Here is a 19,058-nt window from a genome sequence, read left to right as displayed (position 1 = left end):
ACAAAAGGGGATTCATGTAGGACCACAGTAAGAAGCCCACGAACCCCCTCAGCTTTCCCCAGTGCCTGTGGCATGAAGGTAAAGCTCTTCTCAAGAGAATCATAGCCTACCAGCAAGGCCTGAGCCATGGTCTGTGTAAATGTAAGCTACTGTTGAGAGGACAGGAAACGTGAGCTGGCCACTTCCTAGATCCCACAGAGCCAAGGGGGTACAACGAAGTGAGCCATGCTTCCTGAAGAGCTGGCAGAGGGCCCAGCTCTGAATGGGCAGCTCCAGAGTCAGGGGTGGGAAACAATGTGATCAGCTTCATGTCCTCCATACTCCCATGGGATCACCGAGTAAGCCAGCTCCTCAGCAGAAACAGGAAGCTCCCGCCAACCACCGTCACGCACACAGCTTTGTTTGAGGTTTGCTTCAGGGTTGGCACTAAGGGCTAAGCTTATGCTAGCACTAGACAAATGCTCTAGCACTGAGCTATACTTCAGCCCCACAAACAAGTTCATTACTTAAGAGTTACTTTTATTACATTTCATGTGTGTGTGTGTGTGTGTGTGTCACACATGCCACAATGGGTGTGCAGGTCAAAGGGCAACCTGGAGGAGCAGTTTCTCTTCTTCCGCCATGCGGTAGAACACCTTTGCCTGCCAAGTCACCCTGCCAGCCCAGAGCTCTTCATTAACAGTCACCCAATCATGAAGACAAACCAAAATGACAGCAAAGGACACTAAACCGGGTGTGTAGCACATGCTTCTAATCCCAGCACTCAGAGGGCAGAGGCAAGAGGATCTCTGTGAGTGTGAGGCCAGCCTGGGCTTCACAGCCAGTTCCAGACCAGCCAGAGCTACATAAGTGAGACCCTGCCTCCCCTCCAAAAAAAAAGTTACCTAAGATGAAAACATCAGTTCTCTAAAAGTAAACCTTACTTTATTCCACAGACAAACTCACTATATAATGCCAGCACTTTAATGCCTTTAAAGGCAGGTGGATCTCTGAGTTCGAAGCCAACCTGGTCTACAGAGTGAGTTCCAGGACAGCCAAGGCAGAGAAACCCTGTCTTGAAAAAACAAAAGCAGAAACAAAGACAAACACACACACAAAACCAAAAGCACCTCAGATCTCAGCTGTACAGCCACCTCTCAGTGCTGGGATCAGAGGATGCACTCTCACATGTGACACTAACCCTGGTTTTATGTGGTCTTGAGTCTTGAACCCAGAGCTTCGAGCATGCTAAGCAGATATTGTCCAACTAAACTATATTCCCCAGCCAAGAAATATGTATTTTATTTTTTTAAAGATTTATTTATTAATTATGTATGTAGCATTCTGCCTCCATGTATGCCTAAAACCAGAAGAGGGCACCAGATCTCATTACAGATGGTTGTGAGCCACCATGTGGTTGCTGGGACTTGAACTCAGGATCTCTGGAAGAGCAGCCAGCGCTCTTAACCTCTGGGCTATCTCTCCAGTCTGAAATACACATCTTAGACCCTACAAAAATACCTGTGCTTGGCGAAGAATACCGGAGTACAAAGCAAGGCCTGCACTATGTGTGAGTTTGCGGCTACACAGCAAGATGCTGATTCAAATATTATAGTAATAATAAATAATAAATAAATAAATGAAAACAGAGGAGAGGAAAAACATCTGGAGAGTATCTGAATGGTATCCTATTCCAAAGGTGAGAAGCAGGAAATAAGAACTACTGACTACCATGAAAGACAGGAAGAAGTAAAACTGAAGGAGTAAAGTAGAGAAAGAAACAAATACATACACCAGTGCGTGTCGGTGTTGTATGTGTGTCCTGCCTAACTCCTTTGACACAGTCTCACTGAATCTGGAGCTAGACCGGCAGCCAACAAGCCTCAAAATCTCCCTTTAACTGCCCTCACAGTGCTGGGGTTACGGGCACACATGCACCCACACCCAACCTTTTACATATATTGTAGGATTTGAACTCAGGTCTCTGTGCCTGCACAGGAAATGATCTTGTCCACTGGGCCATCTCTCTATACAAAATATTCATGTATAGCACACATTTTCAAGAAGTGTTGAGGTTACATATGTAGTAAACAAACCAAAACCCAAAACCAATAAAATGCTTATATACAAGGTACACAGAAAAACAAAGGCAAGAATGCAAGCTTCAATCTCAACTGTGCTCTAGCCTGGAGCACACTGACTCAGACGGCCAGCAAGCCCTGGATCTCCTGTCTCTGCCCCCAGCAATTAGCCTGCAGCTGAACATCACCCTGCCTGGCTTTTATGTGGGTGCTGAGCTCCAAGCCCAAGTCTTTACACTTACACACCAAGTACTTTATCTACAACGCCATCTCTCCAACTCCATGATTTTAAAATACTTAATAGTATATAATTAATTAGACCATGTTTTCTTCATTGCTTGTTTTCCTTTTTTCCCCTTGAGATAGGGTTTCACTATGTAGCCCTGGGTGACTTCAAGTTTATAGTGATCCTCCTGCCTTGGCATGCTAAATGCTGGGATTACAGGCATGAACCACCATGTCCAGCTGGATTTTTGTTGTTGTTGCTTTGTTTTTCAGACAGGTTCTCACTTTGTAAGACTGGCCTGGAACTCACTATGAAGCCCAAGATGGTCTCAAATTCATGGTTCTCACCCTCCTAAGTGCTAGGATTGCATGTGTGAACTACCACAGCCAGCTTTAGTTAGCTCGTGTTGGCTGTACCTGTCTAGTGCTAATGTTGACAAATATAAGAGCAAATAAAATCCTTTCATCCATTTGAATTGAAAATATCAGTCTTGTGGGGCAGTGGAGGCGCACACCTTTAATCCCAGAACTTGGGAGGCAGAGGGAGGCGGATCTCTGTGAGTTTGAGGCCAACCTGGTCTACAGAGTGAGTTCCAGAATAGCCAAGGCTACACAGAGAAACCCTGTCTTGAAAAACAAAACAAAAAGAATGGCTAACTCTAGGGCTGAGGATGGCTCAGTTGTTGGGAGTGTTTGCCTTGCAAGGATGAGGACCTGAGTTCACTCCCCAGAGAATGTATAAAAGTCCCAGACACAGTAGCTCAAGCTTGTAACAAAGAATCCTCAGGGCTTGCTGGTCCAGCTTATCTCCACTAACCGGTGAGCTCCAGCCCACAGGCATGTACAGCTACCCACAGGCACACACAGACACAAGCACACACACACACACACACTTAATAAAAAAATAAGAGGGCTAGGCACATGCCTTTAATCTCAGTGCTCGGAGAAATGGAGACAGGAAGATCTCCTTGAGTTCAAGACCAGCCTGTCTACACAGTGAATTACTGAACAGCCAGGGCTATATAGAGAGAACTTGTATCGAGCAAGCAAGCAAGCAAGCAAGCAAACAGAAGCAAGAAGAAAACCCATTCCCAAAAGTTGTTCTCTGATTTCGTATGCATTCGCCTGCATGCATGCAGTGCACACACACACTCTAAATTTTAAATAAAAAGATTCCTATAACAACAAAATTTCACTATTTTAAAGTTTAAAAATAACGAATCTAGGGACTGGAGAGATGGCTTGGAGGTTAAGAGCACTGGCTGCTCTTCCAGGGGATCTGAGTTCAATTCCCAGCACCCACATGGTGGCTCAAAACCATCTGTAATGAGAGCTGGTGCCCTCCTTTGTCATACAGGCAGACATGCAGACGGAACACGGTATACATAATAAATAGAATACTTTTTTTTTTTTTTTTTTTTTTGGTTTTTCGAGACAGGGTTTCTGTATAGCTTTGGAGCCTATCCTGGCACTCACTCTGGAGACCAGGCTGGCCTGGAACTCACAGAGATCCACCTGCCTCTGCCTCCGAGTGCTGGGATTAAAGGCATGTAACACCAACACCCAGCTACATAAAATAGATCTTCACATAACAAATCTAGCCAGTATGTATAAGAGAATAAGAAAACCAACATTTTGCAACTATGATGAAATAGTGGATCTAGCCAATGTTTATCAGTCACTGTCCAAACGACAAGATGATGATTTGAAGAAGAAATTTATGATGAGGGACTCAAGTCTGACTACATCCAAACCCACTGATTAATTCTAGCCTCATAAAAAGTGGAAAGGACAGGAGAGATGGCTCATCCATTAAGAGCATGCTCTTACAGAAGACCTGGGTTTGGTTCCCAGCACCCACATGGCAGCTAACAACTGTCTATAGCTCCAGATTTTGGGGATTAGACACCCTCTTCCGGACTCTGTAGGCACCAGGCATGCTCATGGTACAAAGACATACATGCAGGCAAAACGTTCACATAAGACAAATCTAAAACAATTCAAGTGGGAAACTGAAAGAGGTGTACACTTATAAAACAAAATACACAGTCTCCCATAAGTGATTCTGTCTGAAATATTCTATCAAAATCTAACCAAGCCTATCAGGGAGAAATCATGAAAGATAACCTGCACACTAGTCTTTTCTGTAACCTTACTGTTCATGAACAACTGCTGGCCTCACAGCTGTGCCAGTTATCCTACAGCAGTCTCAGAGCAAGTTACCAGCTTGGTCCTCAGTTTCATTTTTGTTCTTTTCTATCAACTTTTTTTTTAATCTCTTTTATGTAATTTTCGTAGGATTTACATACACTCCTGTCCACTGACACAGTAAAATCAAACTCTGCTCATGACCCATACACACAGCCGGCTACTCTCCAGCCTCAGCAGCCTGTGCCCTCGCCCACCACTCCCTAGCCACGTGTCCAGTTCTTTCAGAGCACCAAGTGCTTTGCACAGTTGGTGACTCCTCTGGGAAGCTGCTGCCAGTCCTGACCTCCTACTCTCAGGGCTCCCCCACCCCCCACCCAATCTGTAGTTCCTGAAATGAGTGCCGCTCCTTCCCTGTAGGAACCAGGGTCACCTCGCCCACGAGGAGGTCTTTTCTTACTTGTAATTATCTTGCCATTTCATTTGCTTCCATACACCTCAGCAGCTGGCACCGAGGGACAGTACTGCTTTGTGGCAGCCAGGTCCCCACAGTCAGCAAGTTTGCTGGCAGACTATCTGGAAATCCAACATCAGTGAGTCACTGATTGCTTCCCAATGTTACAGGTTTGCAAATCCAAGAAACGGGCTTCATGTCAAGTTACCTCTCTCTACCTGAAAAGTGATAGATCTGTGAAAACCGGGCACTGGATGCATATCTGTGACTTTAAGATGGATGATGCAGCCAGGTGGGCAGTGGTGAAACACACCTTTAATTCCAGCACTTGGGAGGCAGAAAAACGAAAAACCCTGTATCAAAAAGAAAAAAAAGCGGGGGGTGGGGAGGTGGGGGGGGTGGGGTGTGCAGTATGGAGTTGCAAAGCAGTGGAAACACTTGACTGGTTTATGCAAGGCCCTGGGATCTGTCACCACCACCACCCTAGCAATGTGGAGAAGGCAGGCAGATATTAAGGTTTCCATTTCGAAAGGCATGGCCAGATTTCAAAATCACTAGGGACCCTCCACACCCTAGCCCAGCTTAATGTGGCTAGAGAATGCCAGCTATTTCTCTGGGAGGCCTGCTCTCTACCCTTCACAAATCTGTTTATGGCATCTCTCTGTTCATATACACACACATGCATGTGCACTTAAACTTCCCCCTTGTTTCTGTAGTCAAACAGACACCCCTGTTTCTTTACAGTTCCCAGACTGATGATCAGATGCAGATGAAGTCTACGGGGTCGTCCATACAGCATACGAAAGGACGCTTAGAGCCACTCACTGGGAGGAAAACACAAATCAAAACCACCAGCCTGGCAATAACGACAATGGCAGGCAGTGGCACACGTTGGGAGTTGGGAAGGATGTAAGTGTCACACACTGCTCAGAGAGAGGGAAAACAGCGCAGATGCTCTGGAAAACCATCTGACACTTTCTTCAACAGCTAAGCATAGAACTGCCACACGGCCAGGGCACTCTACTCCTGTGTGCACACCAAGAGAAATGAAACGCACATTTACACCAACAACAGCACATAAATGTTCAAAGTATTACTTCTCACAACCAAAAATTGCAACTGGCAAATGAATAAGTAAATGTGGCACAACCAAACAGTAGAAAATTATTCAGCCTTTAAAACATAAAAAGAGGGCTGGAGAGACAGCTCAGTGGTTAAGAGCACTAACTGGCCTTCCAGAGGACCCGGGTTCAATTCCCAGCACCCACTTGGCAGCTCACAACAGTCTGTAACTCCAAGATCTGACACCCTCACACAGACATACATGCAGGCAAAATACCAACGTTCATGAAATAAGAATAAATAAATTATTAAAAACATAAAAAAGAAAGAAAAAAGGCTGGGTGTTGATGGTGAACACCTTTAATCCCAGCACTCGGGAGGCAGAGGCAGGTGGATCTCTGTAAGTTCAAGGCCAGCCTGGTCTACAGAGTGAGTTCCAGGACAGCCAGGGCTACACAGAGAAACCCTGTCTCGAAAACAAACCAAAACAAAACAAAACAAGGGACCCTGGTTTGATTCCCAGCACTCACAACCATCCACAACTCTAAACCAGAATATGACCTCTTTGGGGACCAGGCATGCACATGGTGTACACACATACATACAAGCAAAATACCCATACACTTAAGAAAATTTTACATCTTTTTTATGAAGATACACAGATAGCCAGGCAATGGTGGCTCTCTCTCTCTCTCTCTCTCTCTCTCTCTCACACACACACACACACACACACACACACACACACACACACACACACACACCCCTTAAATCCAGCACTCAGGAGGCAGGTGGATCTCAGTTCAAGGTCGGCCTGGTCTACAGAGTGAGTTCCAGGACAGACAGAGAAACCCTCTCAAAAAAAAAAAAAAAAAAAAAAAAAAAACACTCTAGTCTCCTTTACAGACACTCAAATGCACGCATGCATGGTTCATGCTCACAAATACCCACCTGAGGTAACTCACAGACACGACAGATGAGTCTTTAACGAGGGGAAGGGTAAGAGGGGCACATCAGGCAGAAAAGGAGCGACTTCCTGTGGAATGATGGGTAGCTGACTCTCCTCTCTCAGCCTGTCTGGTGCTGGGAATACAGGTTTGCTCTATCATGCCTTGCTTCAAAAGTATTCTAAAATTATTATAATTAATGGCTACGTGACCTTCCAAATAACCTTGAAACCACTGAATTATAAATGATGAGTGAAATATATGGTATGTGAATTGTATTCCAATAAACTTGTTATAAATACTAAGATAATGAGGCCACAGACCAGTGGTTCTCAACCTTCCTAATGCTGTGATGCTTGATCCCTAACCATAAAATTATTTCGCTGCTACTTCATAGCTGTAATCCTGCTACTGTTATGAACAGCAATATAAATATTTGCTATGCAGGATATCTGATATTCGATCCCAAAGGGGTCATGACCCCTTTGCAGTTGAGAACCACTGCAAAAGCTAGGTCCTTCTTCTGAAAGAGAGAAAATAACTTGTAAGTATGCCAAAATGTTCTCTCCTGTCCAGCTCCCAAGAGCATAACCCAAACATCTCCCCTGGACAATATGGAGACACTGCAGGAAATTCTTTAGGCAGATTAGTTAAGTCATTGTCTGTGAAGTTCAAAGCCCAACCACTTCCACGCTTTCAGCTCAGACCGACACAAACCATATTTAGAAATGGGCTCCAGAAAAAATGCTTTGAAGAATTTTACTCTCAATGGTCATAAATTTAAAATATCCACCCAGACAAGAAAAAATGCCTTAGAAGATTCAGTCCTTACTCTGTCCCTTCTTAGATCTCAATCTCAGCTCTTCTGGCTCCTATCTGTGACCACATCCGAAAGTGAAGCTCTCTGGTGAGATGTCCTCCTCATGCCCCCTGACTGTTCTGTTGCCCTTGCAGCCACCCTCAAGAGCTACGGCTCAGACACCCTCACGTCCTCCCTGAGAAGACTGTTCCACTGCCCTTTCCAGGCACCCCACGCCCTCTCCCATGTCTAACACTTCTTTCATGGCCCATGCTCCCTGTCATAACCAGTCTACATGTCGCCCCCTGCACCTGGAAGGCTCTCTGGGCTTATGCTCACACCTCTTGGGATGTCTCGGAAGAGGTTTTGATAAAGACTGAGTTAAGGGCCATGTTGTGTTCTGCCTGAGCTGTCTTCACATTGGCATTACTGTACTAAGACTCAGTTTACCAGAACTACCGATCTCCCCGGGATGTCCCTGCTACTTCCAAGGCACAGGATCACAGGGCTCATTCAAGACATTCAAGAATCCAGGGCTGAGGCGACAGCTTAGTAGGTAAAGTACTTGCCAGGAAAGCAAAGACCAGAGTTTGAATTCCCAATGCCTATGTGAATAGTTGAGTATGGAGAGTACGCTTACAATTCCAGTGCCGGGGAGGCAGACACAGGAGAGTTCCCGGGACCCACTGGCCAGTCAGCCGAGGCTAATCATCAAATACCAGGCCCCAGAGAGAGACTGTCTCAAACACTAAAGTGGGACCAGAGTAAAGGGCTCTTGTAAAGTAATGCTCAAGGCTGACCTCTGGTCCCCCACCCCAAACACACAAAATGTACACAGGCACCTGTACACCCATGGCCAACGCTTTCTCACAACCACCCTGCACATGCACACATGCACACAGAACATCGTCAACAATCACTTGGGAGACTTCAGCACAAGGATGGTGAATGGGTTTGATGGCAACCTAGGCTATATGGCAAGACCAAGGAGACTAGCAGGCAGGGAGAAGAGGAGGGGGGTGAGAGAGGAGGGGGGGCTGCACACATGGTATCTCTGAGCTGTGTCCCAGCCCAAGGCACATCCTGACAGACAGCTTCCTGTGAGCACCAGACACACAACGCTAGTGCTCGGGCTCTACCGTGCATGAAAGCACAGAAAAGAGTACCTGAATGCTGGCCAACAGGCAGACACAAAACCCAAGCAGAACTTAACATGTAAGAATGCCAATGCAATGGTGCATGCCCTAATGCCACTAGTCAGAAGAAGAGGCAGGTGGATCTCTTTCGAGTTTGAAGCCAGCCTGGTCTACATACAGAGTTCAAGGCCACCCAGAACTACACTGTGAGGCTGTCTCAATAAACAAAGAATATGAGGTCACAGAACCAAACATTCTACTTTATTCCACCTTATAAAATTTGTAACTCAGTACTGAATCCTTTAACACAGTGGTTCTCACTGTGGCTGAATTGGGGGCCTATCTACCAGGCAGCAGGGAAAGTGATTTTGCTTTCCTGGCTCCTAATATCCATATGGTTGTCACAACTGGGGAAATGCTAGTAGGATCTAGTGGGTAGAAGCCAGAGATCCTGCAAAAGGTCCCCTAAGATACACAGCAGCCTACAGAGCAGGGATCTTCCACCCCAATATGCCAACAGTGCTACTACCAAGGGACTCCATCAGCAGATGCTCTGAGCACTTTCAAGTTTCTTAATGTACCATGGAAGAAGTTCTTGACTCCATGAGGTAGCACACAACATCTGTAATTTCAATATTCAGAAGCCTGAGGCAGGAGGATCATGAGAATTCAAGGACAGTCTAAGCTACAAAGCAGTTTTGTCTCAAAATAAGACCAATAAAGTTCCTTTTTCTGGAGAGACGCTACAACCTTCTCTTATGAGTCCAGCCACAGGCTCCTAAGACATGCAGAGGTATTATTGGAAAAGAGACGATGGGTTCAAAACCAATTCTGGGAGTTCCAAGGCTCTGGCCAGGGTGGCTTAGCCAGCTTCCTACCTTCCAGCAAGGCCACTTCAAGAACTCGGAATCCACACTCCCAGATCTATGCTCGTGTGTGCACATGCTTGTGGGGTCAGAGGTCAACCCTGGATGTCTTTTTGAACTGCTTCCCCGCTTCTCTCCCTGGCAGTCTCTCACGGCCCCCTACATGCGCTAACTCAGGAGACTGGTCTGCCCATGCTTCTTCCCTAACACAGGGCTTCACGGTGTGCTTAGGGTCCCTTACCCACCATGCCACCTCCCCTAGCCCCAATCCCATTCTTACCTGAAGCAGACCCATCCCTTCACCTGACCCTTGGTGCTCCAAGCCCTGGACACCACCTCTGCTGTTTGGGCTAGAAAGAGGCCCTCCTCAGAAGACTGAACAGCAATCTTCCCCAACCCCAGGCCTAAGGAGGACATGACATCATTTCGACCCTATCACAATGCCCCGGTGACTCCCAGAGGAAGGAGGTCTGAAGGTGGAAAGCACTGCTCGCCTCAGACCCTCACGCCTCATCCTCTGCCACCTCAAATCAGTGCTCAGCAGCAGCCAGTCAGGAGCCGCCTCATTTCCTGTGCAAGGCCAGTAAAAATAGGAAGTGGGGGAGGAAGTTCACAAAGTAGAAACAAAAGCAATCCTGGCCCGGCTTCCTGAACACAAATCACTGAGGGGCAGGCGGGTGGGCAGGCGGGTGGGCAGGCAGGGAGAGCCAAGGCCAGAGGAAAGGAAATGACGCTTCCCTGCCCGGCAAGCCCTTACCGGTCTCTGTGCGAGAGAGGCTGTCTTAGAAAATAGGACAAGCTGGATGCCAGCTAGTACATGGAAATGAACATGAAGCATGTCATTCAAACATCACACAGATGCTGAAATGTGTGATCAGCACAGTCAGTCCACGAAAAAGCCTAGGGAGGTCAAGATTAAGCTCCCCCCCCCCCCCCCCCGCAGTTAGAAATGACAGAAGGGGGCTGGAGAGACGGCTCAGAGGTTAAGAGCACTGACTGCTCTTCCAGAGGTCCTGAGTTCAATTCCCAGCAACCACACGGTGGCTCACAACCATCCCTTATGAGATCTGGCGCCCTCTTCTGGCCTAAAGGAACACACATAATAAATAAACAAATCTATTTTTAAAAAGGAAGGAAGAAAGGAAGAGAGGGAGGGAGGGAGTGAGGGCTCAGCAGTGAAATGCACTCAATGCTCTTCTACAAGACAGAATTCTGTTCCTAGCTTCACAACCTCCTGTAACTCCAGGGAATCCACACCCTTCTCTAGCCTCAGAGAGCACACACACACACAGACACACACACACACAGACACACACACACACAGACACACACACACACACACACACACACATACACAGAGACACACACACAGACACACACACACAGACACACACACACAGACACACACACACAGACACACACACACACACACACACACACACAGACACACACACACAGACACACACACACACACACAGACACACACACACACATACACAGAGACACACACACAGACACACACACACACACACACACACACAGACACACACACACAGACACACACACAGAGACACAGACACACAGAGACACACACACACAGACACACAGAGACACACACACAGAGACACACACACACAGAGACACACACACAGAGAGACACATACACACACACAGAGACACACAGACACACACACACACACACAAATAAATCTTTTAAAAGTAGCAGTCGTAATTTAAAAAGTAGTAGTAGTAACTAACAGCAGTAGCAGCAATAGTAGTTAACGGTGGCAGTGGCTGGGCCACACTTGCCCAGAACACGTGAGGCCTCGGGTTCCATCGCCACTGTGTCAACTAGATAGATGAATGAATAACCTTCCACAGGAACTACAGAATCTGCCCAGTCACACAGACATGAGCAAAGCGGACACGGGATGGGACTGCCTCTGAGCTGATAGTTGTTGCTCTGTAAGACTTCACCACAAAACACGGCATTTCTCCACAAAACCAAGGCAGGTGATCATTAGTGGTTCTAAAGCACTTTATATCTGGTGATCTACAAACAACTGATCATTTCATTCAAGAAGGAAAACTGCTCTAACCACAAAGTCAACATAGTTGAGATTTACTCTAAAACAACAGAGGTTTAAAAAACAAATATGTTAAATGGTCACTTTAAGGGATAGGATTTATTTTCTTTAAATTGGGGGTTAGAGAAATGGATGAGTGGTTGAGAATGACTGGTCTTACAGAGGATTCAGGTCTGGTCCCCAGCATAAAATCTGGCAGCTCCAGATTTTGAGGGACTCTGATATCATCTGGCTTCCAAGGGCACCGGTGTTCACATGGTGCACATAAACACACACATCCAGACACACTTACATATGAATAAAAAAACTTTACAACTTAGAGGGTTCACTGTGTTTTAGTTTTGTGTTTTTTAAGGTGAGAGAAAAATAAAAGCCTGTTTTTTCTGTTTGAGCTTCTTTCTTTCTTTTTTCTTGTTTTGTTTTGTTTGTTTTTTGGCTCTTCAAGATAAAGAGTTTCTCTGTGTAGCTTTAGAGCCTGGAACTTGCTCTGTAGACCAGGCTGGCCTTGAACTCACAGAGATCCACCTGCCTCTGCCTTCCAAGTGCTGGGATTAAAGGTGTGCGCCACCGCTGCCGCCGCTGCCGCCGCTGGCACCACTGCCGCCGCCACCACCCAGCTGTTTTGTTTTAAGCACTTACTACATCAACAGAAGAAAAGTAAATGAGATAGACGATAATCACCACATACTCACTGTAACACAAAGAATGCTTATTTACTAACAGCAACAAAAAAAGACACAAGTATTCCTTGGTCCTGCTGCGGACAGACCTAGTCATCACTCTGATTTCCTAGTGACTGAAGGACTTACATTACTCTGTATTTTAAATGAGTGTTTATTCTTTTTACAAAGCTCAGAACTTGCTACTATTGAGCAAAGCACTGGAACTTACCAAGAAACACTGCAAACCAAACATCACAACACAAATCTTCAAAAGAACTGGTCGTGACAGCACAAGCCTGACATCGCACCCCTTGGGAAACATAGGCAGTTCAAGTTCAAGGCCAGCCTGGGGGACACAAGAGGCCATCACAGAATCTTGGAGAGAGCTATGTCTACAAATATCAAACTATAATATCAGCAAAGACTGATAATGCCGGTCTCTGGGGGTGGGGGGACAGTCTCACTGTGTAGCCTGGGCTGACCTTAAGCTCATGATTCTCCTGCCTTAGTCTCTTGCTTGCAGGGTCACAGATGTGTACGACCACATCTGGGAAAGCTGGCTCTTAAAATTCTGAAATGTTTGCTCAGATAAAATCAAGCTCTCATTTATAGACTAAGCTGGTCTTCACTGGGGCTGAAGAGGAGGCTCTGTCTGCCCTATGGATAATTATCTGATATCCCTGTCCCAAGCGACTGACCTCTCCTATCAGAATTCTACCTTCCTTCATATAGCTGCTCTTAAGCTCAGAATCCTCCTCCCTCACCTCCTAAGTAGGGAACTATTTACTCACATTTGCTAGTTTATTTGCCCGGCTGTCACAAAGGACACAGGTAAGAGGCTCACAGAACAAAGCACTTAGCCAGAGGCATGCCACCCTCTGGAAAGCTCTCTTGGCACGTGTGGAGGCCTCATTACTCAGGGAGGACATGAAACCCCAGCCACTGAGGACCACTCACCGGATCCCTAACCTAACCCCTGAAGTTTTCCAGGGCTTGCCAGCCATCTGTGACCTCATCATATACAAAAATGTACTTACTAGTTCAGAGGCTCCACTCATTTCAGGGCTTACTGCCAAGATGGAAGAAAATCAAATAGGTATTTCACAACTATCCCATCAAAACATTTCAAGCCAGGCTTGGTGGCATTGCACGTGTAACCCGGCACCTTAAAACTGAGGCCAGAGCACAGGCAGTTCTAGGCCACCCTGAGCACAGGAAGACACTGTCTGAGAAAGAGAAAAAATAGTTTGAAAATTTGCAAAACAAGTTGAACTGGTACAAACTTATTATTGTGTCCTTTAGAAAACTACTTAAGAGGCTAGAAAGACGGCTCAGCAGTTAAGAAAACTGACTGCTCTTCCAGAGGACTTGGGCTCCACTCCCAGAAACCACATGGAAGCTCACAACTGTCTCTAACTCAAGTTCCAGGGGATCTAACATCCTCTTCTGACCTCCACAGGTACCGGGCATGCCATGGTGTATATTATACACATACAGGCAGGCAAGACATTTACATACCTAAACTAAAAGTAAAGCTACTCAGTAGTATATGTCAAAATACAATTTAGAAATTACTTTTCTTACTATGAAGGAAGATTATGTAAATTTAGATACATTTCAAATTTGAAATAATCTCTGACCAGACCTGGTATCACAAGTCTTTAACTGGGGAGAAAGATCAAGAGTGTAGGCTGGGGAGCAGACAAGATGGCTCAGCGGTTAAGAGCACTGGCTGCTCTTCTAGAGGACCCGGGTTCAGTTCCCAGCACCACATGGCAGCTCACAACTGTCTGTAACTCCAGTTCCAGGGCACCCAACACCCTCACACAGACATATATGCAGGAAAAACATTAATGTACATAAAATAAAAATAAATTATTTAAGTGAGAGAGGGAGAGAACACACAGGCTGCTCTTCCAGAGGTCCTGAGTTCAATTCCCAGCAACCACATGGTGGCTCACAGCCATCTGTTATGGGATCTGGTGCCCTCTGCTGGCCTGCAGGGATACATGCAGGCAGAACATTTTGTATATAATAAATAAGTCTAAAAAAAAAAAAAAAAAAAAGAGTTTAGGCTGAGCCAACTTACTCCCAGCACTGGGGAGGCAGAGGCAGGTGATCTTTGAGTTTGAGGCCAGCCTGGTCTACAGAGTGAGTGCCAGGACTACATAGAGAGGCCCTGTCTCAACATTCTTTCCTCCCCCACCCCCACCCCCGCCGGCAAAAAAAAAAAAAAAAAAAAAAAAAGAGAGAGAGAATTTAAGAGTAATCTGGGCTATAGTCTCAAAAACAAAAAATCAAACAAACAAAAATGTAAGGTACCCATGAATGACTTTTACTAATTGATAATTATGGTGTCTTTCTCCTCCAAGCCGGGAATGCGGCCTCTAATTTTATATACCCTGCAAGCCCTGTCATCTGTCAAGACCAGCAAGTCAGAGACAAAGCTAGGAGCCTGTTTTCCCCATATACATTTCTTTTTTTTTTTTTAACCATTTTTTAAATTTAAATTAGAAACAAGCCTGCTTCACATGTCAACCCCAGCTCCCTCGCCCTCCCCTCCTTTCCCACCCTCCACTAAGGTAAGGCCCTCCCCTGGGGGATCCCGAAAATCTGCCATATCATCCAGGATGGGGGAGGGCAGGCCTAGGCTGAGAGAGCATCCCTCCACACGTAATGGGCTCCCAAAGTCCATTCGTACACCAGGGATAAATACTGATCTGCGACCACAGGCCCCACAGATTGTCGAGGCCCCCTCACTGACACCCGAGTTCAGGGGGTCTGGATCAGTCCCATGCTGGCCTCCCAGCCATCAGTCTGCGGCCCCATACACATTTCAACAGGTCATACAATCAGAAATGTGGAACACTGTGTGTCTGTCTGTGTGTCTGTGTATGATGAGTAACAAGCTCAGTGTTCTGCCCATGCGAAGCAAACATTCTTGTTCTGAGCTATGTCCCAAGGCCAGAAATGTAGAAATTCTATGCCATCTCCTCACCATGGGCTCCCTAACCAGGGAAGGCTCATGCTGGCTTCCTACTCTGCTCCTCTCCCAGGCCATAAGCTTTCACACACTCAATTACTGAGGCTCTGCCCCAGACGTCAGGATCACACAAGTGCTGCCTGGCTCAATGCTAGAAAGGCCCTTACCTGCTGCTAGGTAAAAGACGCTCCAATACAAAGAAACTTCATGGAAGCCAGGTTGCTGCCAAAATGCAGTGGCTACTGCTACAGCTTGGGCAGCCTGATTCGCCTAGATGTGAATTTCTGCTCTCAGTAAACGCCAGCTGAATGAAAGGCAGGCACTTAGTAATTAACTCTGTGACCTTAAGCAAGTCAGCTGAAATCTTGTGCGTCAGTTTCCTTAGCAGAACGGCATAGCTAAACGCCATGGAGCACAGGACTTGGAACATCTCCAGTCCCAGAAAATGCAAACAGCCACTCTTCAAGAGGCCTTGGGCTAGCATACAGGATCTCTGGCAACTCCTCATTCTAGTGAAATCCCCCCACCCCCCACTGAAGCTAACAACACACAGAAACAGAACCCACCTTCCTGCAGCTGTAGCCCCCAACTCTCAAAGCTCAGGCAACAAACGCAAAGTGTCACCTGGCATGCTCCAGATAAAAGGAGGTCACGGCTCTTCCCGTTTCTCTGCCTACAGCCAAACCCCTTCCGCAAGCTACAGAAGTGGTGGACACAGCTGAGGAAGGGCACTGTCACCTGGATTACAAGGCCCAGGTCAAAGTTACTTCAGCACCGCATTTTCCCTCCCTTGAGACTCAGGGGCAGCAGTTCAAGTCCTTGGGAGCTGCCGAGAGGGCCACTCTCACCTCTCCTTGCCTACATCACTGAAGCCTGGGGCGTCAGACGGAGTCTGGGAGCCGCGCCAGCTTTCCTCTGCCTCTGGGACAAAGGTGACAGGTCTGAGCTGTTCCTAGGTTTCTTAACCATAACTGAGCCTCATTAGCATCTAATTCCCAAGTCACTTGTAGTAAGAAAATGTCATTTTTTTTTCTGTAGTATCTAGCTCTAATTCTATATTATTGCTGGCAGAGCTCTGAGTTCCAGGGTAGCTTGGTCTAAACAGTGAGTTCCAGGCCTGAAAGAGACACATAGTGAGACCCTGACCCAGCACCTCCCTCCCCGCCAAAAAAAAAAAAAAAGAGGTTTAAAAGTAGGGCCAGTAATATTAATATGGCTCAATGGGTCAGTGGGTGAAGCTGCCAAGCCTGATCACCATTTCCATCCCACAACCCACAAGGTAGAAGCCAAAATCCAATCCCACAAATTATCCTCTGATACACACATGGGTGCCATGGGAGTCACGTTCACACATACACAAGTAAGTTTCGAATGTAAAAAGGAATGCCCATATCAAGAGATATGGATTCTCCTGGGACTCGCTCTGGAGACCAGGCTGGACTCAAACTCAGAGATCTGCCTGTCTCTGCCTCCCGAGTGCTGGGATTAAAGATGTGTGCCACTATCGCCTGGCTCAAGGGATGAGTCTTAAAGCTCACAGTAAGTACACAGGCTTTTGCCAAGAAAACAAATGGCATTAGCCTGGGATACTTAATGAGGCTCTGTCCCAAAAAGAAAAACAAATCTGGGGCAGCATGAACTACAAAAATCAACTTGGAAGTGACCCACGTGTACTGCATAAAGACGTTCGTTACCTAAACTAGACATGAGCTCAAGACAGAGGCAAAGTAACATGCTATCATTTTATAAGTGGTTCCAGTAGCACACAGATGCCAAGAAAAGCTGCTATATACCAATGACATGCCATCACCAAAATAACCTGATTCCAGACCCCTCTAATCTTTCCTGTTTCTCAACTGTTTGTGTCCAGGCTGTCTGGGACACACATCACCCTTGGAACAAGACCTGTTGTGAGGGGACAGGGGAGGAGCTGGGGGGGGGGCTGGTGAGGACGCATACTCGTAACCCCAACACTAAAGAGGAGGAGGGGAAAATAGAGTTCCAGGCTACTGAGGCTACACAGCCAGATCCTGCTGCAAAAAAAGATGCTTCTTACCCTCATTTTACTATGTGTTCCTTTTTTATTTTTACTGTGCATTGGTGTTTTGCCGCGGGTGTCTGATCCACTGGAGAGTTACATACAGTTGTGAGCTGCCACGTGGGCTCTGGGAATTGAACCAGGGTCCTCTGGAAGAACAGTCAGTGCTTTAGCTGCTGAGCCATCTCTGCAGCCTTTCAAAGTTTCACTATTTCTAAATGCTACCCATGTTCAAGATTCATCAGTGCAGCCGTGAACACTGCTGCCGGTATATGCTGCTGCCCCAGTATTTGGGGTGTTAAAACAGGAGAACTACTGTGAGTTCAATGCTACCCTGGGCTACACAACGAATACCTGGCCAGCTTGGGCTACATAGTAAAACCCTGCCAAGAAACAAACTGGCACTGGCTCAATGAAGCCATGGTGGCTGTGCCACTTAACCTCCCATGAAGCTTTTCGGGAGCTCTGGCCGCCTCTGCTGCCACTGCCTCTGGACAGCAATTTCTGGCTGTCTTACCAATGAGCCGCACCTCATAATGGATATCACCCACGCGTCCACGTCACTGTAGTGCAGGGGGGACAATGACAGAAAACACACTCCTGCCAGGGTCTGTTCTGAGGGCGTTATAGTAACACATTAAAGCCTCACTGTACGCTTAATGTGGTGGCTCGGGCCTAGAGGCTGAGGCACGAGAACTGTTATGTGTTTGAGTCCAGCCAGAGCTACACAGTAAAGTTCCATGCCAGCCAGTTTGGACTAAAGAGACCAAGTCTCAAAGAGAGGAAGAAAAACCACACTATAACCCTAGACATTAGCACCTCTCCTATTTTCACACTGGGTAAACCAAGATGAAGAAAGCCAAGCGACTGAGAGGCTAGGAAGTGGTGGGAGACTCCTGACTGACCAGGAGAGGCTAGTGACTAGGAAGTGACGACAGGAGACTCCTGACTGACCAGGAGAGGCTAGTGACTAGGAAGTGACGACAGGAGACTCCTGACTGACCAGGAGAGGCTACTGACTAGGAAGTGACGACAGGAGACTCCTGACTGACCAGGAGAGGCTACTGACTAGGAAGTGACGACAGGAGACTCCTGACTGACTGACCAGGAGAGGCTACTGACTAGGAAGTGACGACAGGAGACTCCTGACTGACCAGGAGAGGCTAGTGACTAGGAAGTGACGACAGGAGACTCCTGACTGACCAGGAGAGGCTAGTGACTAGGAAGTGACGGGAGACTCCTGACTGGCCAGGAGAGGCTAGTGACTAGGAAGTGACAGGAGACTCCTAACTGACCAGGAGAGGCTACTGACTAGGAAGTGATGGGAGTCTCCAGACTGACCAGGAGAGGCTAGTGACTAGGAAGTGACGACAGGAGACTCCTGACTGACCAGGAGAGGCTAGTGACTAGGAAGTGACAGGAGACTCCTGACTGACTGACCAGGAGAGGCTACTGACTAGGAAGTGACGACAGGAGACTCCTGACTGACCAGGAGAGGCTAGTGACTAGGAAGTGACGACAGGAGACTCCTGACTGACTGACCAGGAGAGGCCAGTGACTAGGAAGTGACGGGAGACTCCTGACTGACTAGTAC

At 46.9% G+C, this 19,058-nt stretch overlaps 1 protein-coding gene across 1 annotated transcript in view; it reads right to left on the bottom strand.

The window, feature by feature from the left end:
- Garre1 (granule associated Rac and RHOG effector 1) overlaps positions 1-16,597 on the bottom strand; it is a 77,381-nt gene extending 60,784 nt beyond the window's left edge. Inside the window, exons 1-2 of the mRNA XM_035449095.1 lie at positions 15,993-16,597; positions 15,594-15,730 (exon numbers count right to left, since the gene is read on the bottom strand). The gene's annotated coding sequence lies outside the window, so the exon portion shown is untranslated. The remainder of the gene's footprint in view (positions 1-15,593; positions 15,731-15,992) is intronic.
- Between the last annotated feature and the right edge of the window lie 2,461 nt (positions 16,598-19,058).

Source organism: Cricetulus griseus, chromosome 9, assembly GCF_003668045.3.
Source record: "Cricetulus griseus strain 17A/GY chromosome 9, alternate assembly CriGri-PICRH-1.0, whole genome shotgun sequence".
Lineage (NCBI taxonomy): Eukaryota > Metazoa > Chordata > Mammalia > Rodentia > Cricetidae > Cricetulus > Cricetulus griseus.
This window is presented reverse-complemented; position numbering and strand designations above follow the sequence as displayed.